Genomic DNA, 24,180 nt, shown 5'->3' with positions numbered 1-24,180 from the left:
AAATATCTCGCTGAGGATCTGTTTATACCAAGGAATGTGAGGGTCACAAGGAGGCATCCTCTGCGTCTGGAGGAGAGAAGGTTTTCCACCAATATAGAAGAGGATTCTTTACTGTTAGGGCAGTGAGAATCTGGAATTGCTTGCCTGAGTGATGATGAGCTCAGTTGAGGGGTTCAAGAGAGGCCTGGATGTCTTTCTGAAGTGTAACAATATTGTATCTTACAGTTATTAGGTTCTTTAGAAGGACGTAGATCTGCGGATTTATTCTGATGGCATATAGGCTGAACTGGATGGACAAATGTATTTTTTCGGCCTTACATATTATGTTGTTAATTGTTATTATACCATGCATACATTTTCTCTCCATTATATTAAAAGGAGTCTGTCACCCCCAAAATGCAAATTCAGCTACTTAACCATTTATATAAAGGACCTAGACCTTGTAGAAATCATACTAGCAATATACATTTACTGATGCAGTTGCAGAAAATGTCACTGTTACTCCATATGACAATGAGGATGCTTTCGTGCAACCCTGGCTCACTGCTCTGTTATACTCTCCGATCTGCATATCCAGCGCGGTCTCTGACCTTGATAGGCAACCAGTAGCGTAGCTACCAGGGGGCAGAGGGGGCGATGGCCCCAGGCCCGGTGCTCTGAGGGACCCACCCCGAGCTACGCTGCTGTAACTGTATCGGCTCCCTGTTCTGCCGCCCGGCCACTATGGGGGGCCCCGGTGACAACAGTGAGCCCCCCGCCCATCATCGCAAGGTCAGCTGTATCTGCATTTAGCCGATACAGCTGATCGCATTGATGGGAGATGGAGCGCTGCGTTACGCTCCTTCTCCTATCATCCCCCTGTCAGCATCGACATCACCGACACTGACAGCAGGCAGTGATGACATCACTAACCAGTGTCCGCTGTCAGGAGATGAGCAGGCACTCAGAGCTGCGGAGGAACCAGGTAGAAGAGAGGTGATTATTTATTTATTTTTTATGAGGGCTGCCTTATAGTGCAGGGTCTGCCTATAGGGGTGCTGCCTTATACTACAGGGTCTGCCTATGGGGGCTGCCTTGTGCTATAGAGTCTGCCTATGGGTGCTGCCTTGTGCTATAGAGTCTGCCTATGGGGAGTGCATTATTCTATTTGGAGGCTTATGAGGAGTGCATTATACTATATGGAGGCTTATGGGGAGTGCATTATACTATATGGAGGCTTATGGGGAGTGCATTACACTATATGGAGGCTTATGGGGAGTGCATTATACTACATTTAGGACTATCTGGTGCATTATACTATATTGAGGCTTTCTGGGGGGGCATCATACCGTGTGGAGATTACAGTGAAGGAGCCTTCATACAGTGTGGGGATTACAGTGAAGGGGCCTTCATACAGTGTGGGGATTACAGTGAAGGGGCCTTCATACAGTGTGGGGATTACAGTGAAGGGGCCATCATACAGTGTTGGAGCCATCAAACATTTTGGAGGCTACTAAGGGGTCAGTATACTGTGCGGGTGGTACTATACAGTGAGGGGGCATTATACTGTGTATAAGAGAGCATCATACTGTATATAGGGGAGCTGTACGGGGGGGAGTCTCGGGACATTATTAAATGTAAAGTGGGCACTTATTGCTATAGGGGAACTCAGGTTACTGTAACTATCAAAGGGCACACAGGGCAATATTACTTTCTAGGGGGCAAAATATGGGCACTGTTTTCTAGGGCACTTGCACCCGGCATTACTATATTATAGAGGGTTGCTTTAGAATTTAGAAGGCACAGAGAACCAGTAATAGGGACACATAAGGCAGCAGCGGCTCAGTATTGGGGTATCGGCAGGATGAGGAGTTTGTGCAGGTTGTGAATAGAGGGTGATGGATGGAATATGAGAAGTGAAATGTGTCTTTGTTATATTCTCTGCAGACTAGTCCTGGCTGGAAGAAATTGTCATGTCGGTCTGGTCCAGATGGAAAAGATGGGAAAAGTGAACGATTCCATAAGAAAGAACGTCAGCGGTAAGTCATTATCTGTAACTGTGCTGTGATCTGTTATATGAAACTAAGAAAAATGGGGGCACCACAGTCAATGGGACTCAAACCAAGGCCTGAAAAAATGCCACATATAAACTGAAGAAGAAAGATGGGCCTTATAAATGGGAGTCACCACTCTATCAATAATGCAGTAAAAAATGTACAGCTTTATTAAACATGTATGCAGGAGACAGACAACACTAAAAACATTTAAAACACCAGAGGGATATACGATATCCCCATGCTAGCAGACGGCCCGTAATAGGGCACACAGACCGCACCCCCCTAACAGAGTATAATACACACGCCTACTTGGCTAACAAGAGCCTAAATAATACAAAATATATACAGCCTGGCCAGTCCCATACAGTGATCCTTGCAAGCACCCTATGGAAAAAGTACCGCAATTAACACAGATGGTATAATAATGTACAGAGCATAATACAACCCATACAGATGGTGAAAAATATAATAATAATGCAGTGCAAATAAAGAGCAAATAAAGAGATAAGTATACTGACCAAAGTCCACCTAAAATGAGGCCAACCATCTAAAGTCAATCAAATACCAATGAGAAGGAATGGCTACCATGTCCCATAGGTGCCGATATAAGGCAGGGTCAGGCTGGGTAAACCTAAGTCAAAGAGGCATGTGTACCCTGAAAGGGAAGGAGGTGCGGACAACAGGCACCCAACGCGTGTCGCCACACAGAGGTGGCTTCGTCAGGGGTAGTGCCAGCTCGTCCTGCCTCCTGCTTAAATACCAAATATTAGATACCTTACCGGCAGCAGCTGTGCAGCTATTCGGAGCGCTGCATGGAGTGTGTGTGATGGCGTCTGCAAATGCCGGGCCCGGCGTGTAAGCACTGCGCATGCGCCGGCTTCCCAGGGCGGAAGTGTACACTCCGCTCCACGTTGCCAAGGCGACACGCGCACTGCAGAAGGGGCGCTTGCACAAAGAGTCTTGCTGCTGTGAGGTGAGTGGGGACAGGTCGTAGCCATCAATTCCCATAATAGGCGCAACCCAGGAGCCTACCAATACAGAGTGTTGCTTTCAATCGCTACACAGAGCGTACATATAGATATGAGCAGCGAAGCTACTGGGCCTGAACAAGCAACAGAACACTCAGGGATAAAGAACATACCATATGTACTCATGAGATAGAAGTACTGTTTTCACAAAAAATGGTAATTACAAGGACCATAAACAAAAGGAAAATGAAAAAAATAAAAAATAAATAAATAAATAAATAAAAAGAAGAAAATAATAATAAAAAATAAGAGATAAATGTAAATAAATATGACAATACAGCTCATAAAATGATATATCCTCATGATGTGGAGAATACCATTTCCACAGACATAGGAAGATGGTAATTTCAAAAATATAAGACCATCCCGGGCAAAAAATAGAGTAAAAATTACTCATAATGTAAAAAGTAATATATAAACAAACATAAAAAGGTGGTAGTTTCCAAGGTACAAAAAAACAAAAACAAAACACACACATACCCATTAGCCAACAAATACATAGAGTACAGAAAGATACCAAATAATAATGTAGTTCATTGTTTATAAAAACCGGTGAATAATAAATCTTCATTAATGCCCATGGGAATGACACAATTCAGATCAAAAATCCACTTAGATTCTCGCTTTAATAGTTCCAAGGTAATATTTCCTCCCCTAATGTTCATGTGTACTGCTTCAAGTCCAAGCACCTTCGTACCAGCCCATTGCGCATTATGTTCAGCCAGAAAATGCGCAGCCACAGAGGTGAGGGTTTTTCCCTTTGACTTATCCTTTTTTGCCGTGGTAATGGTGGAAAAATGTTGCTGTATACGTCTCCTAAGTTCCTGTGTAGTCTGGCCCACATACACCTTCGGACAAGGACACACCAACGCATAGACCAAATTCCGGGACCTGCAATTGAAGTAGGCCTTGATGGGAGTCTGTGGAAACAAAGAGGGCACCGTGATTCTTTCATTGCCACTAGTAAATGGACAAATGCTACAATTTCCACAGGGAAAAGTACCAATCAATCTGCCTCCTCTGCGAATTTTTGTAACAGGACGCTGGAAATGGCTGTGGCTCAAACAGTCTCTGAAACTTCTAGCCCTTCTCGCTATTAAATTGGGGTGTGGGGCAATGTGGGGAAGCAATTTAGATTCACTTTGTAAAATGCCCCAATACTTTGACAAAATACCCCGCAAATCTTGCCACTGGTTATTGAACATTGTGATAATTCCAAGTGGCTTCTCCACAATTTTAACCTGACTTTGTAAGAGATCCCCCCTATTGCTGTGATTGGCTGCAGAAAATGCACGAGAAATAACCCGTTTGGGGTAGCCTCTTTCTCGAAAGCGTGCCGTGAGATCGCGGGAATGTGTCGTGAAGTCCTGATGGTCACTACAGTTTCTCCTAATTCTGTAAAATTGGCCCTTTGGAATACCTGTTTTAAGATGCAATGGATGGAAGCTAGCAAAATGTAACAGGCTATTTGTAGCCGTGGGTTTCCGATACAGAGTTGTGGAGACTTTAGGTCCCTTCACTTGCAATCTCAAGTCCAAAAATTCAATGTCTGTCTGGGAATAATGTGAGGTCAGACGTATGTTCCAGGGATTATCATTCAGTATGCCCACAAATTCTTTACAATGATCAAGGGTGCCTGTCCAGATAAATGTAATGAGCTGGCCGGCTCTGACTGTTCTGTTATCATTGACATAGGATCTGCTGACATAGAATCTGTGACAGACACTGCCCCCGTGTGGCCAGAAGTTATACCTATACCAAATGTAATTACAGAGAAACAAACTGTATTGGCTAAGCTCCCCCCTGTTATGTCATGTGACCAGGAAGGAGGAAGAGAGGAAAAAGAGCCCGGGAAATCTGTCTGTGCAGAGAGAAGTCTGTGTATGCTGGTGCCCTCCTGTGAATGCGATATAACAGATTGCCTGGACGATTCCCCTCTCTTGAAAGCTGACTTTCAGATCCAGCTCCCAGGAACTGTAAGCGGGTCCTCTGTTGAGAGGCCGAATATTCACTCAGCGGTGACATCTCCACAGATCCTGAACCGAACTGTAAGCGGGTCCTCTGTTGAGAGGCCGAATATTACACCCCTACCTGCCGTACCCCAAGGACTACAGTCTGGACCTGAGAGACGGAGCTTTGTTTAATCCCTGCAGAGACAGACAGGCCTGCGACGTGGGAAGATAACCTCCTGGAGTAAAGAGACTGGTAACGTGTGGATAGGGAAAGTCAGGGATAGTTTATATTACACGTTATTTCTGTGAATAGGCATTTTTTTTTTGTATTATCTACAATTGTGTTCCGCTGTGTTAAGAAAATGTTTAACAGTAAAGATACGTTTGTTAAAATGGAATCTGAGTGTGGAAGTTTTGCTGGGCCAGATCATGGATATACATGGGCGAACTTGCCCTCGGTCACTTCATAAACACAACATCATCAATATAGCGAAACCACTTAATGACATGTTTAGAGAAGTAGTCCAGACAAAACACCCCTGTGACCTCCCACCACCCTAAAAAAAGATTGGCGTACGCGGGGGCACAACGTGCCCCCATAGCGGTGCCCCTTACCTGTCTGTAGTAGACCCGGTCAAAGATGAAATAATTCTGATCCAGAACAAACAGCAGCAGATCAAGAATGAACGAGTCATGTCCTCTGTCCCCAGTGGTGTTAGAATCCAGAAAAAAGGACACAGCACGTATACCCAGTTCGTGCCCAATGCACGTATAAAGAGACTCCACGTCAAGAGTGACAAGCCACGCCCCTGCTGGAATCTCCAAGTCCTGGAGTTGTACAATGAGTGATGTGGAGTCCTTGATGTAGGACTGGAGAGACACAACTAAGGGCTGAAGAAAAAAATCAATATAAATACACGGCCGCTCAAGTAACCCACCAATCCCAGAGACTATCGGCCTCCCCGGAGGGGCCTGTAAAGATTTGTGCACCTTCGGAAGCATGTAGAAGGTGGGAGTCCTGGGATGCTGGTTAGTGAGAAAATCTTGTTCTCGTTTATACGAGTTTATACGTGTTTAATAAAGCTGTACATTTTTTACTGCATTATTGATAGAGTGGTGACTCCCATTTATAAGGCCCATCTTTCTTCTTCAGTTTATATGTGGCATTTTTTCAGGCCTTGCTTTGAGTCCCATTGACTGTGGTGCCCCCATGTTTCTTAGTTTGGTATACAGTGCATGTATGCGGTTTGTTATCCGCATTTTCGGGGTGTTGGCACATGGTCTTATGTTCTAACTTGGGTATTGACCACTCAGTATTTTATATATAGTTTGTAGACTGTTATTACCAATATGGATTTGGCAGCTAGGGAGGCTGCATGGAGTAGCCAGGCCTTGGCAACGTGGAGCGGAGTGTACACTTCCGCCCCGGGAAGCCGGCGCATGCGCAGTGCTTACACACCGGGCCCGGCATTTGCAGACGCAATCACACACACTCCATGCAGCGCTCCCAATAGCTGCACAGCTGCTGCCGGTAAGGTATCTAATATTTGGTATTTAAGCAGGAGGCAGGACGAGCTGGCACTACCCCTGACGAAGCCACCTCTGTGTGGCGACACGCGTTGGGTGCCTGCTGTCCGCACCTCCTTCCCTTTCAGGGTACACATGCCTCTTTGACTTAGGTTTACCCAGCCTGACCCTGCCTTATATCGGCACCTATGGGACATGGTAGCCATTCCTTCTCATTGGTATTTGATTGACTTTAGATGGTTTGCCTCATTTTAGGTGGACTTTGGTCAGTATACTTATCTCTTTATTTGCTCTTTATTTGCACTGCATTATTATTATATTTTTCACCATCTGTATGGGTTGTATTATGCTCTGTACATTATTATACCATCTGTGTTAATTGCGGTACTTTTTCCATAGGGTGCTTGCAAGGATCACTGTATGGGACTGGCCAGGCTGTATATATTTTGTATTATTTAGGCTCTTGTTAGCCAAGTAGGCGTGTGTATTATACTCTGTTAGGGGGGTGCGGTCTGTGTGCCCTATTACGGACCGTCTGCTAGTATGGGGATATCGTATATCCCTCTGGTGTTTTAAATGTTTTTAGTGTTGTCTGTCTCCTGCATACATGTTTAATAAAGCTGTACATTTTTTACTGCATTATTGATAGAGTGGTGACTCCCATTTATAAGGCCCATCTTTCTTCTTCAGTTTATATGTGATCTGTTATATGTTCTGTAGGGCTGGTATCTACCACTGACCATATGGCGATAATATCTATGTTGGTCTTTATATAGAGATTATATTCAGCAACAATGCGGTCACAATGCGGTCATCTGCTGAGGCTCTCCTACACTATTAAAGTGCGTCACACAGTTGTAATCAAGGTTACCTGATTAGGGGCCCACTCAGGCCTGGATTTGGGGGGGGGGGGCAAGGGGCCTGAGCGGGGGCCTCCCTCCAATATAGGGATAAATATCCCAAAACATGTAAAATACACGTCTTTGTAACATTCATGGCGAACAAAGGACATGGTGCTCAAAGCATGTTCAATGTCTTGTTGGAATTTTTGAAGAGACATGACCTAGACCTGGGAAATTGCCGAGGTCTAAGTTATGACAATGCATCTGCAATGAGTGGTAAATACAACGGCCTGCAATCCAAAGTGAGAGAGACGAACAATCTTGCATGCTGGATTCCTTGTACGGCACACTCTTTAAATCTGGTTGCTAAAAATGCTGTAGAAAGCTGCTCGAGTGCTGTACATTTTTTGACGTCCTTGAAAAGCTGCTCTTCATCAGTTTCAATGCATCGGCATCAGCTCCTGACCGAGACTTTGAAAAATATTGACTCAGCAACAGCATTGACTCTCAAACGTGTCACAACAACGCGTTGGTCCTGAAGAGCTGACGCTACTAAAGGTACCTTCACACGAAACGACATTATAACGATATCGCTAGCAATCCGTGACGTTGCAGCGTCCTCGCTAGCGATATCGTTTCGTTTGACACGCAGCAGCGATCAGGATCCTGCTGTGATGTCGCTGGTCGCTGAATAAAGTCCAGAACTTTATTTGGTCGTCCGATCGCTGTGTATCGTTGTGTTTGAAAGCAAAAGCAACGATACCAGCGATATTTTACACTGGTAACCAGGGTAAACATCGGGTTACTAAGCGCAGGGCCGCGCTTAGTTACCCGATGTTTACCCTGGTTACTAGCGTAAAATGTAAAAAAAACAAACAGCACATACTCACATTGCGTCCCCTGCAGTCTGCTTCCTCCTCTGACTCAGCGCCGCAAAGTGAAAGTGAAAGCAGCACAGCGGTGACGTCACCGCTCTGCTCTCACTGTACGGCGCTCAGTCAGTCAGGAAGTGGACGCAGGGGGACGTGAATGTAAGTATGTGCTGTTTGTTTTTTTTAGATTTTACGCTGGTAACCAGGGTAAACATCGGGTTACTAAGCGCGGCCCTGCGCTTAGTTACCCGATGTTTACCCTGGTTACCAGGGGACCTCGGCATAGTTGATCGCTGGAGAGCGGTCTGTGTGACAGCTCTCCAGCGACCAAACAGCGACGCTGCAGCGATCGACATCGTTGTCGCTATCGCTGCAGCGTCGCTTCGTGTGAAGGTACCTTAAGGTCATTAAGCATGACTAACATCAGATTAAAGATGTACTTAAACAGATTGCTGATGACTTTTGAAGCTGTGTATGGTGTGAAGCAGAAGGACTGTTAAAACAAATAATGAATCAGCTTGAAATTGGTATTAACACCACCTTCTGGAGTGAAATCCTGCAAAGAACAGATGCCACAAGTAAAAATCTACAACACGCATGACCTTGGCAAGGTCGACTCCCCGTGACCTTCCCCCCATATCCCTTGAATAACCAAGCCACACCAGTACTCTTTTGGATAATAATGGCCACAGCAGCCAATTTTTTTATTAATAATAATAATTAAAGACACTTGGTGGGGCCCTCGAAGCTAACCCGATCCTGGTCTGGTGATTATCCCATCGGCATTGCCTTACTTCCAGCTGCGTTTATCCTCCCAGGCTTGGAAGCACCATGAATTGAGGGAAGAGGTTGCCTCCACACTGTTAACCTGTACCCGACTTCCACCGTTGGGTACCCACCCATCGGTATCGCGCACCCGACCTCCAACATCGGATGGCCCTCTGGGTCCCATAATAATGTGACACCGACTTGCCTCGTTGGGTATCACCCAAGTCTCACCAGACCACCAACAACCCGTAACCATCCACTATAGGGGTCCCCCAATGCAAGAATCCCCCATTACCAAACTTCGACCCTCCTGAAACAAAACTCTAGCTACGCCTCTGTACAGCGCATTCTCATAGCGAGAGCTCCCTAAACTCAAATCCCTGTTCGTGTGTGTGCGCACTGACACTGGAGGAGCCCAGTGTCTTCCCCACCCCCAGATCATTATAAGTCCCTGTATACCATCTCCCACCTTCCAATTTACTAAGTGGAGCTTAAAGTGTTAGCTCAAATGGAGGAATTACTATTTGGGAGATCAAACAGGGGACATTATTATGTGGGAGCACAAAGAGCATTATTATTATTGTGCTGTGGCAAATGTTACCACTTGTGCACCACTTAGTAAAATTCCCCTAATTGTGCTGATAATTAGTAATGATCCCCAATGGCGTCCCCATAGCCCTTTCATGTTTCAAAAACCTTAAACTGACATCATCCTGGTGTTGTCTCCTATCTTCTTGATCCCTGCAGTCTGAGGAGTAACTTCAGGTAGGCAGGCCATAGAGAAGGCCCAGGGTAAAGATCGCTATGCACATGTTGATATCTGATGGCACCTCAGGCACCTGTCAGTCATACAATTATTACCAACTTAGTGGATAGCTGATAATTTTTAACATAAAAACTAAAACTACATATACAATTACAGCATATAAAACAATCTATAAAATTAAAAATTCACACAAAGATGGCAGAAAAAGTAGTGAGGAAGCAAGTTTATTCTGTTCTCACAGTGACCCAGCGATAAGGAAAGCAGAAAGATCACCTGCAAAAAAGCTGTGAAAGTAGCATCGGCATTGTACGTAGTACCAGCAGAAATGCACAGGATGGTATAAAAGCAAATTACTAGGAATCGTGAAGTAATTTAAGACGTTTCTCAGATAGAAGGAGCCCAACTACCTTATATACTTGAGTATAAGCCACAAAGATGCCACAAAAAAATGGGAAAACTTAATGACTCGAGTATAAGCCTAGGGTAGGAAATACAGCAGCTACTGGTAAATTTCAAAAATAAAAATAGATACCAATAAAAGTAAAATTAATTGAGACATCAGTAGGTTAAGTGTTTTTGAATATCCATATTGAATCGGGAGCCCCATATAATGCTCTATACAGTTAATGATGGGCCCCATAAGATGCTCCATACAAAATACGCCCCATAAAATGCTTCATACAGTTCATAATGGCCCCATAAGATGCTTCATACAAAAATATGTACAATATAATGCTGCACAAAGGTTAATAATGGCCCAACAAGATGCTCCATAGAAACATTTGCCCCATACAATGCTGCATAAAGGTTAATAATGGCCCCATAAGATGCTCCATAGAAACAATTGCCCCATACAATGCTGTATAAAGGTTGAGTATGGCCCCATAAGATGCTCCATAGAAACATTTGCCCCATACAATGCTGTATAAAGGTTGATTATGGCCCAAGATACTCCATAGAAACATTTGCCCCATACAATGCTGCACAAAGGTTAAAGGGAACCTGTCACCCCAAAATCGATGGTGAGGTAAGCTCACCGTCATCAGGGGCTTATCTACAGCATTCTGTAATGCTGTAGATAAGCCGCCGATGTATCCTGAAAGAGGAGAAAAAGACGTTAGATTATGCTCACCCAGGGGCGGTCCCGCTCCGATGGGGATCTCAGGTCTCCCATCTTCATTCCATGACGTCCTCTTCTGGTCTTCACACCACGGCTCCCGCGTAGGCGTACTTTGTCTGCTGTGTTGAGGGCAGCGCAAAGTACTGCAGTGTGCAGGCGCCGGAAAAGTCTGAGAGGCCCGGGGCCTGCGCACTGCAGTACTTTGCTCTGCCCTCAACAGGGCAGACAAAGTATGCCGGAGCCGGAGCCGCGGCGTGAAGACCAGAAGAGGACGTCATGGAATGAAGATAGGAGGCACCGGAGCGGACTTGAGACACCCATCGGACGTAGAGAAGCAGGGACCACGCTGGGAGGGTGAGTATAACGGGGGAGGTTGAGCATTGTGCGATATTCACCTGTTACCGTGCCACCAACGGGCACCGCTCCGTCTTCCGTGTCCTCCAGCTCTGACGTTCAGGTCAGACTGTGCGATGACATGTTTAGTGTGCGCCCTCTGCCTGAACAGTCAGAGTCAGAAGACAGAGCGGCGCACAGCAGTGGAACGGGGACAGGTGAATATCGCAAGTGCCAGGGGCCTGAGCGACGAGATGTGAGTATGTGATTTTTTTTAATCGCAGCAACAGCATATGGGGCATAATCTATGGAGCATCTTATGGGGCCATTATTAAAGGGAACCTGTCACCCCCAAAATTGATGGTGAGGTAAGCTCACCGTCATCAGGGGCTTATCTACAGCATTCCGTTATACTCACCCTCCCGGCGTGGTCCCTGCTTCTCACTAACAGATGGTCTCCTGGTGCCGGCAGCTTCTTCCTACGTTCAGCGGTCACATGGTACCTCTCATTTAAGTAATTAATATGCGTCTCCACCCCTATGGGAGTGGAGTCCATAGTTATTACTTTAATGAGCGGTACCGCGTGACCGCTCAACACAGGAAGAGCTGCCGGCACCTGGAGGCCATTGGAGATGCAGGGACCGCGCCAGGAGCAGGTGAGAATGTGACAGCTGCCGCTCCCCCTCCCACCCTGTGGGACAATGACTCGAGTATAAGCCGAGAGGGGCACTTTCAGCCTAAAAAAAATGGGCTGAAAATCTCGGCTTATACTCGAGTATATACGGTACTTAGTAACTTGGTTAGTTAATATTAGAACAGATACAAAATTTCTCCAGAATAATTTACGTGTGTCCCTCACTTAGCCCAATTCATACGTCTACATGTATAATTAATTAATTCACTTGTCTACATGTTTCCCTCTCTACAGTCTGGAGTCATCAGGAGACATTTGTCGAAAAAATAATCATCATTCCATAAGTAGTGATGATGTACAATGGTGCATGGATGGCGGGATACATGCTGTCTGCTGAATGACCGTCCAGTCTACAGCTACAGTGTCTTGTGTGTGGCCAGGTATAGAGAAGTGCTCCGCCACTTCCCTGATTGAACATGCTGGAGGGGCGACATTTTTCCTAAGTGTCTTTGGCACCAGAACACTTTTCTTGCCCCAAAATAATCCCTCACATTAGAATCTCCCATGTACAGTATGGCTACTTTTAACTTTTTAGAAAAATTTTACACCAGTACAGTGAGGGCTGAACACAGCAGCATATCGCCTTTTCCACAGGAACTAGATAGTCATGTCAGTACCCAGGATGCCCGGCTGACTGGTGAGTAATCAAAAAATTATCAAAAACTGGAAGAAGCGAACACTACGTAGTATCTTGGTAAGCTAATAACGGCAACACTGTGGAAATAACTCTTTTAATTGTGGCGTTCCCTTTTTTATTCTAATGTTTTGCAAATTTGTTTAATAATAACATATTTTTTTGATGGATTTATACCAATAGAAGGGGCTCCGATGCATCGTGGAGCTTCCCTGACAGCGGAGAGCTGGCTGTCCTGTGAGGACTCGATCTTGTCCATTCCCGGGTTCTCACTTTCTTCTTTCTCTCCTTCGTCCTGTTTTGTATCCACCAGTCCATTTGATTATTTGTGAACGTCATAATAACACAATGACTATTAACTATTGAGATAGGCACATATATATATCTATATCTATATATATATATTACAGCTCTCTTTTGTAATATATTATGATTTTTTAATCAGAGATTAGCGGTATTATCTCCTTTATAAATAATACAAATAATTAATGTGATCAGTTTGAAGCCAAAAGCCGGTTGTGAACGTGTATTTATATGAGTTTGCGGTCCATATTGTTGCATGTGTTGTGTTCTCTCCTGGTGAACCTGTGCTGGTCCTGTATGATGTTAATGATTTTCCAACCTTTTTGCGTTATTAATAACTAGTGTTTTTTAAATGGGATAAATATCAATTAACCAACAGATGTACTACATGATTACAATTAAATATCCTCCTCGAATATTTAATTTCTGTTCGCTGATGGTCCCTGTATAAATAAGATCTAGGAATTAACGACACAATTATTGCACACATTTACAGTGCCTTGCGAAAGTATTCGGCTCCCTGGAACTTTTCAACCTTTTCCCACATATCATGCTGCAAACATAAAGATACCAAATGTAAATTTGAATCAACAACAAGTGGAACTCAATTGTGAAGTTGGATGAAATTTATTTGTTATTTAAAAATTTTGTGGATATTCAAAAACTGAAAAGTGGGGCGTGCAATATTATTCGACCCCTTTAAACTTAATACTTTGTTGCGCCACCTTTTGCCGAGATTACAGCTGCAAGTCGCTTGGGGTATGTCTCTATCAGTTTTGTACATTGAGAGACTGAAATTCTTGCCCATTCTTCCTTGGCAAACAGCTCGAGCTCAGTGAGGTTTGATGGAGATCGTTTGTGAACAGCAGTTTTCAGCTCTTTCCACAGATTCTCTATTGGATTGAGGTCTGGACTTTGACTTGGCCATTCTAACACCTGGATACGTTTATTTGTGAACCATTCCATTGTAGATTTTGCTTTATGTTTGGGATCATTGTCTAGTTGGAAGACAAATCTCCGTCCCAGTCTCAGGTCTTTTGCAGACTCAAACAGGTTTTCTTCAAGAATGGTCCTATATTTGGCTCCATCTATCTTCCTATCAATTTTAACCATCTTCCCTGACCCTGCTGAAGAAAAGCAGGCCCAAACCATGATGCTGCCACCACCATGTTTGACAGTGGGGATGGTGTGTTTAGGGTGATGAGCTGTGTTGCCTTTACACCAAACATATCGTTTAGCATTGTTGCCAAAAAGTTCGATTTTGGTTTCATCTGACCAGAGCACCTTCTTCCACATGTTTGGTGTGTCTCCCAGGTGGCGTGTTGCACTTTTTATGGATATCTTTGAGAAATGGCTTTCTTCTTGCCACTCTTCCATAAAGGCCAGATTTGTGCAGTGTACGACTGATTGTTGTCCTATGGACAGACTGTCCCACCTCAGCTGTAGATCTCTGCAGTTCATCCAGAGTGATCATGGGCCTCTTGGCTGCATCTCTGATCAGTCTTCTCCTTGTTTGAGATGAAAGTTTAGAGAGACGGCCGGGTCTTGGTAGATTTGTAGTGGTATGATACTCCTTCCATTTCAATATGATCGCTTGCACAGTGCTCCTTGGGATGTCTAAAGTTTTGGAAATCATTTTGTATCCAAATCCAGCTTTAAACTTCTCCATAACAGTATCACGGACCTGCCTGTTGTGTTCCTTGGTCTTCATGATGCTCTCTGTGCTTCAAACAGAACCCTGAGACTATCACAGAGCAGGTGCATTTATACGGAGACTGGATTACACATAGGTGGATTATATTTATCATCGTTAGGCATTTAGGACAACATTGGATCATTCAGAGATCCACAATGAACTTCTGGAGTGGGTTTGCTGCACTGAAAGTAAAGGAGCTGAATAATATTGCACGCCCCACTTTTCAGTTTTTGAATTTCCACAAAAATGTAAAATAACCAAGAAATTTCCTTCAACTTCACAATTATGTTCCACTTGTTGTTGATTCTTCACCAAAAATGTACATTTGGTATCTTTATGTTTGAAGCACGATATGTGGGAAAAGGTTGAAAAGTTCCAGGGGGCCGAATACTTTCGCAAGGCACTGTATTTCATATTTTTTTATCAAATAATAAATAAATTTTTACACATTCATATGTTTTTAATAAATTAATAAGAAAATGTTTATTTATTTGTGATTTTCTTTATCTGGAACTTTTCTGTTCTTTAGTTCCTTCTTTGTATAAATATACCTGTAAATAGATAATAAGAGTGTTACAAGAATATAATAAGAATTTTCCCTTCTTTTAACCAAATCACAAGTTCTAGATTGAACTGTCATTTGTTGTATCATGTGCCGGCTCCCTGAACTTTATCATTGATGGGCAGGTGATGCCTTTGGCGCCAGATTTGAATGTTGAATCTATTAAAACAGCATGTGGGGTTATTGTACACTTATGCATCTCCTGAGGAAGAAGTCCGAGTGAATTCCAAACGCGTTGAGAATATAAATATACCATTTTTTTATCTATTATACATCTGGACCATTATTTGTGCAGCAGCGCGGACAGTATCCACGAATTATCCTATTTCAATACTAAGCTAATATTAAAACAGATACAGAAAACGTCCAGAATAAATAACATGTATCCCTCACTTATCACAATCCATATGTCCTGCACCCACATGTCTCCCCCTCTACAGTCTGGGGTCATCAGGAGACATTGGTGAGGAATCATCATTCCATATGTAGCGATGACGTACAATGGTGCATGGATGGTGGGATACATGATGTCTGCTGAATGACCGTCCGGTCTACAGCTACAGTGTGCCTTGTGTATGACCAGCTATAGGGAAGTGCTCCGCCGCTTCCCTGATTGAACATGCTGGATGGGGGCCATTTTGGCACCAGAACACCTTGTCCTGCCCCAAATAATCTCTCACATTATAATCTCACATGAACAATTTGGCTACTTTTAACACTAAGCTGAGTCCGAGGTAGTAATGGAGCCTGTTGCCATTTTTCGCTGAGTCCATCTCTCCATAGCATCAGGCTCTCCTCACATAGCATCAGGCTCACATCTATCTATATAATCGTCTAAGGGTCACTTCCGTCTGTTTGTCTGTCGCGGAAATCCCGCGTCGCTGATTGGTCGCGGCTGGCCGGACGGCCGCGAAGTCGCCCTTCCCTACTCCCCTCCAGTCAGTGCCCCCTCCCTACTCCCCAGTCCAGCACATCAATCGTTTTTGCTCATTGTTTGTGACACCAGGGCACATTTCAGCATATAACTCTTTTGTGCTGCTATTTATCCAACTCGCTGATAATGTGATGAAATATGGCATCAGGATTGGGGGTGAATATGGGGGCGCAGAATGTCCTTATCGGGGGGATGCTGGATACTCACTTTTATTCTGATGTTTTGCAGCAGACCAAGGAGAGAAATCTGATAAAAAATACAAAAACATGTTCATAAGACAACAGTCTACTTTGAGTCCCATGAAAAATGTGACAATTGTGTGGATTTGAGTATATAATCCCCCACTTCATCTCTGGAGTTTTATTCTTACGGAATAATGTTACAGCCCCTGGGTTTATGCCTTCACTGCAGACATTGGGTCTGACACCTGGTACCGTACATCACACCGGGCCGTATTTCTACTATGCTGTAAGATAAAGCCGCCCCTTAGCTACAGGATGTTATGGAAAGATGTGAAGATCATCACTGACTCTTAGAATAACTAAAGGGCCTGTTACACGGGGTGATTACAGACATTCCTGCAATTTATTTACGTTGATAGAGGCTTCTCCTTCCTTGTCCTTTTATGTCAAATCCGGCAGCTAAATGGGAAGGGGTTCTTTACAGTTAGAGCACTCAGACGGCGGAATGCCCGACCACAAGAGGGAGCAATGGCAGACACTATAACAGCTTTTATATAAGGGCTGGATGATTTCCTCATTACACATTACAATGTGGATTCTAGTTAAATTAGTGACAAAATGTACAGTGGGTACCGAAAGTATTCAGACCCCTTTACATTTTTCACTCTTTGTTTTATTGCATCCATTTGGTAAATTAAAAAAATGTATTTTTTTTTCTCATTAATTTTCACTCTGCACCTCATCTTGACTGAAAAAAACAGAAATGTAGAAATTTTTGCAAATTTATTAAAGAACTGAAATATCACATGGTCATAAGTATTCAGACCCTTTGCTCAGACACTCATTTGAGTCACATGCTGTCCATTTTCTTGTGATCCTCCTTGAGATGGTTCTACTCCTTCATTGGAGTCCAGCTGTGTATAATTAAACTGATAGGACTTGACCTGGAAAGGCACACACCTGTCTATATAAGACCTCACAGCTCACAGTGCATGTCAGTCCAAATGAGAATCATGAGGTCAAAGGAACAGGCCAAGGAGCTCAGAGACAGAATTGTGGCAAGGCACACATTTGGCCAAGGTTACAAAAGTATTTGGGCAGTACTCAAGGTTCCAAAGAGCACAGTGGCCTCCATAATCCTTAAATGGAAGAAGTTTGGGACCACCAGAAGTCTTCCTAGACCTGGCCGTCCAGCTAAACTGAGCAATCATGGGAGAAGAGCCTTGCTGAGAGAGGTAAAGAAGAGCCCCAAGATCACTGTGGCTGAGCTCCACAGATGCAGTAGGAAGATGTGAGAAAGTTCCACAAAGTCAACTATCACTGCATCCCTCCACCAGTCGGGCATTTATGGCAGAGTGGCCCGACGGAAGCCTATCACATGAGGGACTCCCAGACTATGAGAAATAAGATTCTCTGGTCTGATGAGACGAAGATAGAACTTTTTGGTGATCATTCTAAGAGGTGTGTGTGTGGAGAAAACCAGGCACCGCTCATCACATGCCCAATACAATCCCAAAAGTGAAACATGGTGGTGGCAGCATCACGCTATGGGGGTGTTTTTCAGTCAGCTGCAGGGACAGGACGACTGGTTGCCATTGAAGGAAACATGAATGCGGTCAAGTACAGAGATATCCTGGATGAAAACCTCTTCCAGAGTGCTCTGGACCTCAGACTTGGCCGAAGGTTCAACTTCCAACAAGACAAGGACCCTAAGCACACAGCTAAAATAACAAAGGAGTGGCTTCAGAACAACTCTGTGACCATTCTTGACTGGCCCAGCCACAGCCCTGACCTAAACCCAATTGAGCATCTCTGGAGAGACCTGAAAATGGCTGTCCACCAACATTCACCTTCCAACCTGAAGGAACTGGAGAGGATCTGCAAGGACGAATGGCAGAGGATCCCCAAATCCAGGTGTGAAAAACTTGTTGCATCATTCACAAGAAAGTCTTCTTGTGAATGATGCAACAAGTTTTTCACACCTGGATTTGGGGATCCTCTGAAAAAAAACAGTACATGGCTGTACTAGCTCAAAAGGTGCTTCTACTCAATACTGAGCAAAGGGTCTGAATACTTATGACCATGTGATATTTCAGCTTTTCTTTTTAATAAATTTGCAAACATTTCTAAATTTCAGTTTTTTTTCAGTCAAGATGGGGTGCAGAGTGTACATTATTGTGAAAAAAATGTTTCATTGTAGCCATTTGGTAAATTCCAAAAAGTTCAAAGAGTGAAAAATTTAAAGGGGTCTGAATACTTTCCGTACCCACTGTACAATTGGTGGAGAAAGGTTGAACTTGATGGACCGAGGTCTTTTTTCAATCTATGTAACTATGTAAAAATTTCAGCTGCAAAGGAATAAAACCAAATAAATGATAGAGTCCAGATAATCACCAAAAAGAAAACTTTCTCTCACCCTGAAAAATTGTGTACTAAATTCTTGCCTATCAATGGAGATTTGCCTCAACATGAGACATTGCCCCTCTGACTATCAAGAAGAAAGCCATATATCAGTAACAGAGAACAATGATAAACAGCAAGAACTATGCTCCCACACCTCAGGGACTGAAGGACAGAAAAATCAGGCTGACATCTGATATTTCAGTAACTGTAGCACAGAATTGAGAGGCTGACATCTGACACCTCACTGATGGACAGAAGAGAGAGGCCATGTGCACACGTTGCGGATTTCTTGCAGAAATTTCCTGAAGAAAACCGGAAATTTTCTGCAAGAAATCCGCATTTTTTTTTTTGCGTTTTTTTTCCGTTTTTTTCGCGTTTTTTTAGCATTCTGCAAGCGTAATTAGCTTGCAGAATGCTAAAGTTTTCCAAGCGATCTGTAGCATCGCTTGGAAAACTGACTGACAAGTTGGTCACACTTGTCAAACATACTGTTTGACAAGTGTGACCAACTTTTTACTATAGATGCAGCTTATGCAGCATCTATAGTAAAAGAGAGAATGTTTAAAAATAATAAAAAAAATAAAAAATGCTTATACTCACCCAGACATCTCATCAGCGGCGTCCGTTCGTCTTCCTATAGCTGGTCTGTGCGCACAGGGCCTTCCGTGACGTCACGGTCACGTGAGCGGTCACATGACCGCTCACGACCAATCACAGGACAGTGACGTCATCGGCGAGGTCCTTCGCCGCACATCAGCTACAGGAACCGAACGGCAGCGTGCAGCGGTGAGGCGGGAACACTGCGCGGGACATCGAGGGTGAGTATAGGACTATTTTTTATTTTATTTCTTATTTTTTGACCACTTATATGGTGCCCAGTGCGTGGAGGAGAGTCTCCTCTCCTCCACCCTGGGTACCAACCGCACATAATCTGCTTACTTCCCGCATGGTGTGCACAGCCCCGTGCGGGAAGTAAGCAGATCAATGGACTCCTAGGTGTGCGGAATCCCTGCAATTCCGCATTTTTAATGAACATGTTGCTTTTTTTTCCGCTATGCGATTTTTTCGCGGAAAAAATCGCAACATTTGCACAAAAAATGCGGAATACCTTGTAAATAATAGGAGGCATATGTAAGCGTTTTTTTCGCGTTTTTATCACGTTTTTATAGCGAAAAAACGCGAAAAAAACGCTAAAAATCCTGAACGTGTGCACATGGCCAGAGAGGCTAGCTTCTGATACCTTAATTGAAGGACAGAATAGAGAGGCTGACATCTGAGACCTCAGTGATTGAAGGACAGAATAGAGAGGCTGACATCTGACACCTCAGTGACTGAAGGACAGAATAGAGAGGCTACCATCTGACACCTCACTGATGGACAGAAAAGAGAGGCTGACGTCTGAGACCTCAGTGATTGAAGGGCAGAATAGAGAGGCTGACATCTGACACTTTAGTGACTGAAGGACACAACAGAGAGGCTGACATCTGATACTTCAGTGACCTTAGGACATAATAGAAGGGCTGACATCTGATATGTTAGTGACTGAAGGACCCAGCAGAGAGGTTGAACGTTCCATGTATTAAGACATATATGTGCCCCATCTCCCCTCTAGATGCTGACTACCACTCAGAGTGTCATGGATAACATTTTGACGTCCATGTTTACTCGCTATGTGATTTGTAATACATGATAATGAATAACAAAGATCAGCAGAAGGAGAATACTGAGCTGGAAATATATCATGTCCTTATATTACTTACATGTTTCTCATCCGTCTGATCCAGCCTCTCGGTTTTCTAGTTCAGAAAGAAAAAATAAGATATTATATGATCAGTCCCCAATAATAATAACTAGTCCGTTATATCCGAACGCCCGATGTACACATGTGAGGTCTCTGCTCCTTGTCTGATGTTCCCTCACTGTCTCAGCTTTAGGTTACATTCACACATACATTTTCTCTCCATTATTTTATAAGGAGTCTGTCACCCCGAAATGCAAATTAAGCTCCTTAGACATTTATATAGAGGACGCAGCCCCTGTAGAAATCATACTAGCAATATACATTCTACTGATGTAGTTGCAGAAAATGTCACTGTTACTCCATATGACCATGAGGATGCTTTCGTGCCCCCCCTGGCTCGCTCTCCGATCTGCATATCCAGCGCGGTCTCTGACCTTGATTGACGGCGCGTTCTCACAGCGAGAGCTCCCTAAACTCAAATCCCTGCTCGTGTGTGCGCACTGACACTGGAGGAGCCCAGCGGCGCTCACTGGGCAGAGCGGGCACACACTCAGTGTGTATGCGGGCACACTCTGATCTCCAGCGCCTCTCTGAAGCTGCTCGCTCGCTACACTCTATAGTCCCCTATATACAAGTTTCAGCACCTGAATTTGCATTTTGGGGGTGACAGACTCCCTTTAAGGAGGACATGGCACCTACTTCCCATATCATTCTCTATGATCAGCGATAAAGATTCCTGTGTGGGAGAAGCCATCAATGATTTCCTCCCTTCTATGAGGACAGGTGTGACATCCTGGGACAGTGATGGGCGGGCAGGGCTGTCTCACTGACTCCAGGACACGGGTCTGTCATGGAGTTGGGGTCTTTCGACTTACACAATCTCTTCCTCACTCGGTGTCTGCTCTTTATCCTCATTTTCTTGTTCTTCATTTTCTTCTCTATTAGAAATAATAACATCATATAACAATTATATCAATGTTTCTCCTGACCGTAAATTCATCCATGATCAGGTCTTCTGTGATGATTTACACTGAGATTACTATGGACGTAATGTTAATCATTAGAAATAATGCATATGGCGGAGTTGTGTGTCCTAGGCCACTTTCACACATTCGACATTCATGATCCCTGTGTGGACTGCGATGTACAGACCGACCGAGGGTCTCCTGACCTAAACTCAAGAGCCTTATAACCTTATATGATGCCAAGTTTGGGTGAGGAAACCCGTGTCTGGCCTGGGTCTTGTGGTCCGTAAACTGACTGAGAAACCCAGACGTCTGAATTCAGATTTATAGGGGAAATTATTAGTGTAATATGGCACCATATTAAGCATACTTCTGTAGGCCTCTATGTAATAGCGGGAATGTCTGGCTCCATATACAGTACAGACCAAAAGTTTGGACACACCTCATTCAAAGATTTTTCTGTATTTTCATGACTATGAAAATTATACATTCACACTGAAGGCATCAAAACTGTGAATTAACACATGTGGAATTATATACTTATCAAAAAAGTGTGAAACAACTGAAATTATGTCTTATATTCTAGGTTCTTCAAAGTAGCCACCTTTTGCTTTGATGACTGCTTTGCACACTCTTGGCATTCTCTTGATGAGCTTCAAGAGGTAGTCACCGGGAATGGTCTTCCAACAATCTTGAAGGAGTTCCCAGAGATGCTTATCACTTGTTGGCCCTTTTGTCTTCACTCTGCGGTCCAGCTCACCCCAAACCATCTCGATTGGGTTCAGGTCTGGTGACTGTGGAGGCCAGGTCATCTGGCGTAGCACCCCATCACTCTCCTCCTTGGTCAAATAGCCCTTACACAGCCCGGATGTGTGTTTGAGGTCATTGTCCTGTTGAAAAATAAATGATGGTCCAACTAAACGCAAACCGGATGGGATAGCATGCCGCTGCTGTGGTAAGATGCTGTGGTAGCCATGCTGGTTCAGTATGCCTTCAATTGTAATTTTGAATAAATCCCCAACAGTGTCACCAGCAAAGCACCCCCACACCATCACACCTCCTCCTCCATGCTTCATGGTGGGAACCAGGCATGTAGAGTCCATCCGTTCACCTTTTCTGCGTCTCACAAAGACACGGTGGTTGGAACCAAAGATCCCAAAGCACAGATTTCCACTGGTCTAATGTCCATTCCTTGTATTCTTTAGCCTAAACAAGTCTCTTCTGCTTGTTGCCTGTCCTTAGCAGTGGTTTCCTAGCAGCTATTTTACCATGAAGGCCTGCTGCACAAAGTCTCCTCTTAACAGTTGTTGTAGAGATGTGTCTGCTGCTAGAACTTTTGTGGCATTGACCTGGTCTCTAATCTGAGCTGCTGTTAATCTGTGATTTCTGAGGCTGGTGACTCGGATAAACTTATCCTCAGAAGCAGAGGTGACTCTTGGTCTTCCTTTCCTGGGGCGGTCCTCATGTGAGCCAGTTTCTTTGTAGCGCTTGATGGTTTTTGCAACTGCACTTGGGGACACTTTCAAACTTTTCCCAATTTTTCAGACTAACTGACCTTTATTTCTTAAAGTAATGATGGCCACTTGTTTTTCTTTACTTAGCTGCTTTTTTCTTGCCATAATACAAATTCTAACAGTCTAGTCAGTAGGACTATCAGCTGTGTATCCACCAGACTTCTGCTCAACACAACTGATGGTCCCAAACCCATTTATAAGGCAAGAAATCACACTTATTAAACCTGACAGGGCACACCTGTAAAGAAAGTGAAAAACATTTCTGGTGACTACCTCTTGAAGCTCAAGAGAATGCCAAGAGTGTTCAAAGCAGTCATCAAAGCAAAAGGTGGCTACTTTGAAGAACCTAGAATATAAGACATATTTTTAGTTGTTTCACACTTTTTTGTTAAGTATATAATTCCACATGTGTTAATTCATAGTTTTGATGCCTTCAGTGTGAATGTACAATTTTCAGAGTCATGAAAATACAGAAAAATCTTTGAATGAGGAGGTGTGTCCAAACTTTTGGTCTGTACTTGTACTTCGATAGATCATAACCATTTCTCATATATTACATCATATGGAGTTGTGTACATGAGGCCTCAGTCATAGAATGTTCTGTGGGATGTTCTGTGGTTGAGGTGACTCTTAAGACAATAGAGTTTCATAGTCCCCTCCCATGGATCATATCTCATCTCTATATAATGCTGTCACGTTAGACCACTGCTCCATATCTGCTCTGATAACTAGTGAAACACACCCCATATCCATGTCCCCACATACTCCTTATGGAAATTCCATACAACAAAAAAGTCCATGTAATCCTCACATTATAGCTCCACTTACATGGCATCTCCAGCCTCCTCCTCAGGTTATATAGATATTTCTCCTGGTATTAAGTTCTTCCATGATCAGATCTTTATTGTGATCACTAGTGGGCAGATCTGATGTAAAACTGCCACAAATAACCTCATTGTGATTAATATGGACACAGACGGCCTGCAATGGCGGAATCCTATCTATATCCTCAGAACTATTGTGTTCCTCTAAGGACTGGATTATCCATTGGGCTCAGTCTGTTCCTGTAGGCGGTGTGGTAGAAGAGGCCGCTCCTCAGAGGACAGGACGTAGATTGTAAATCACATTATATTGCATTCTCACTGGTTTACAGTCATGTTCTTAGTCTTTCCCTGAAATAGTGAGGATTGTGTTCAGGACTAGATCTACATTCTTCTCTTGATTGTAACAAGACAAAACTCAGAATGATCCCTGGAATCTACTGTGGAATGTTCTGTGATTGTGGAATAGGCTTCTCCTTTCCATTCT

At 43.8% G+C, this 24,180-nt stretch overlaps 1 long non-coding RNA gene across 1 annotated transcript in view; it reads right to left on the bottom strand.

The window, feature by feature from the left end:
- LOC143808550 (uncharacterized) overlaps positions 1 to 24,180 on the bottom strand; it is a 1,160,439-nt gene that overhangs the window by 482,370 nt on the left and 653,889 nt on the right. The window lies entirely within an intron of this gene.

Source organism: Ranitomeya variabilis, chromosome 2 (assembly GCF_051348905.1).
Source record: "Ranitomeya variabilis isolate aRanVar5 chromosome 2, aRanVar5.hap1, whole genome shotgun sequence".
Lineage (NCBI taxonomy): Eukaryota > Metazoa > Chordata > Amphibia > Anura > Dendrobatidae > Ranitomeya > Ranitomeya variabilis.
This window is presented reverse-complemented; position numbering and strand designations above follow the sequence as displayed.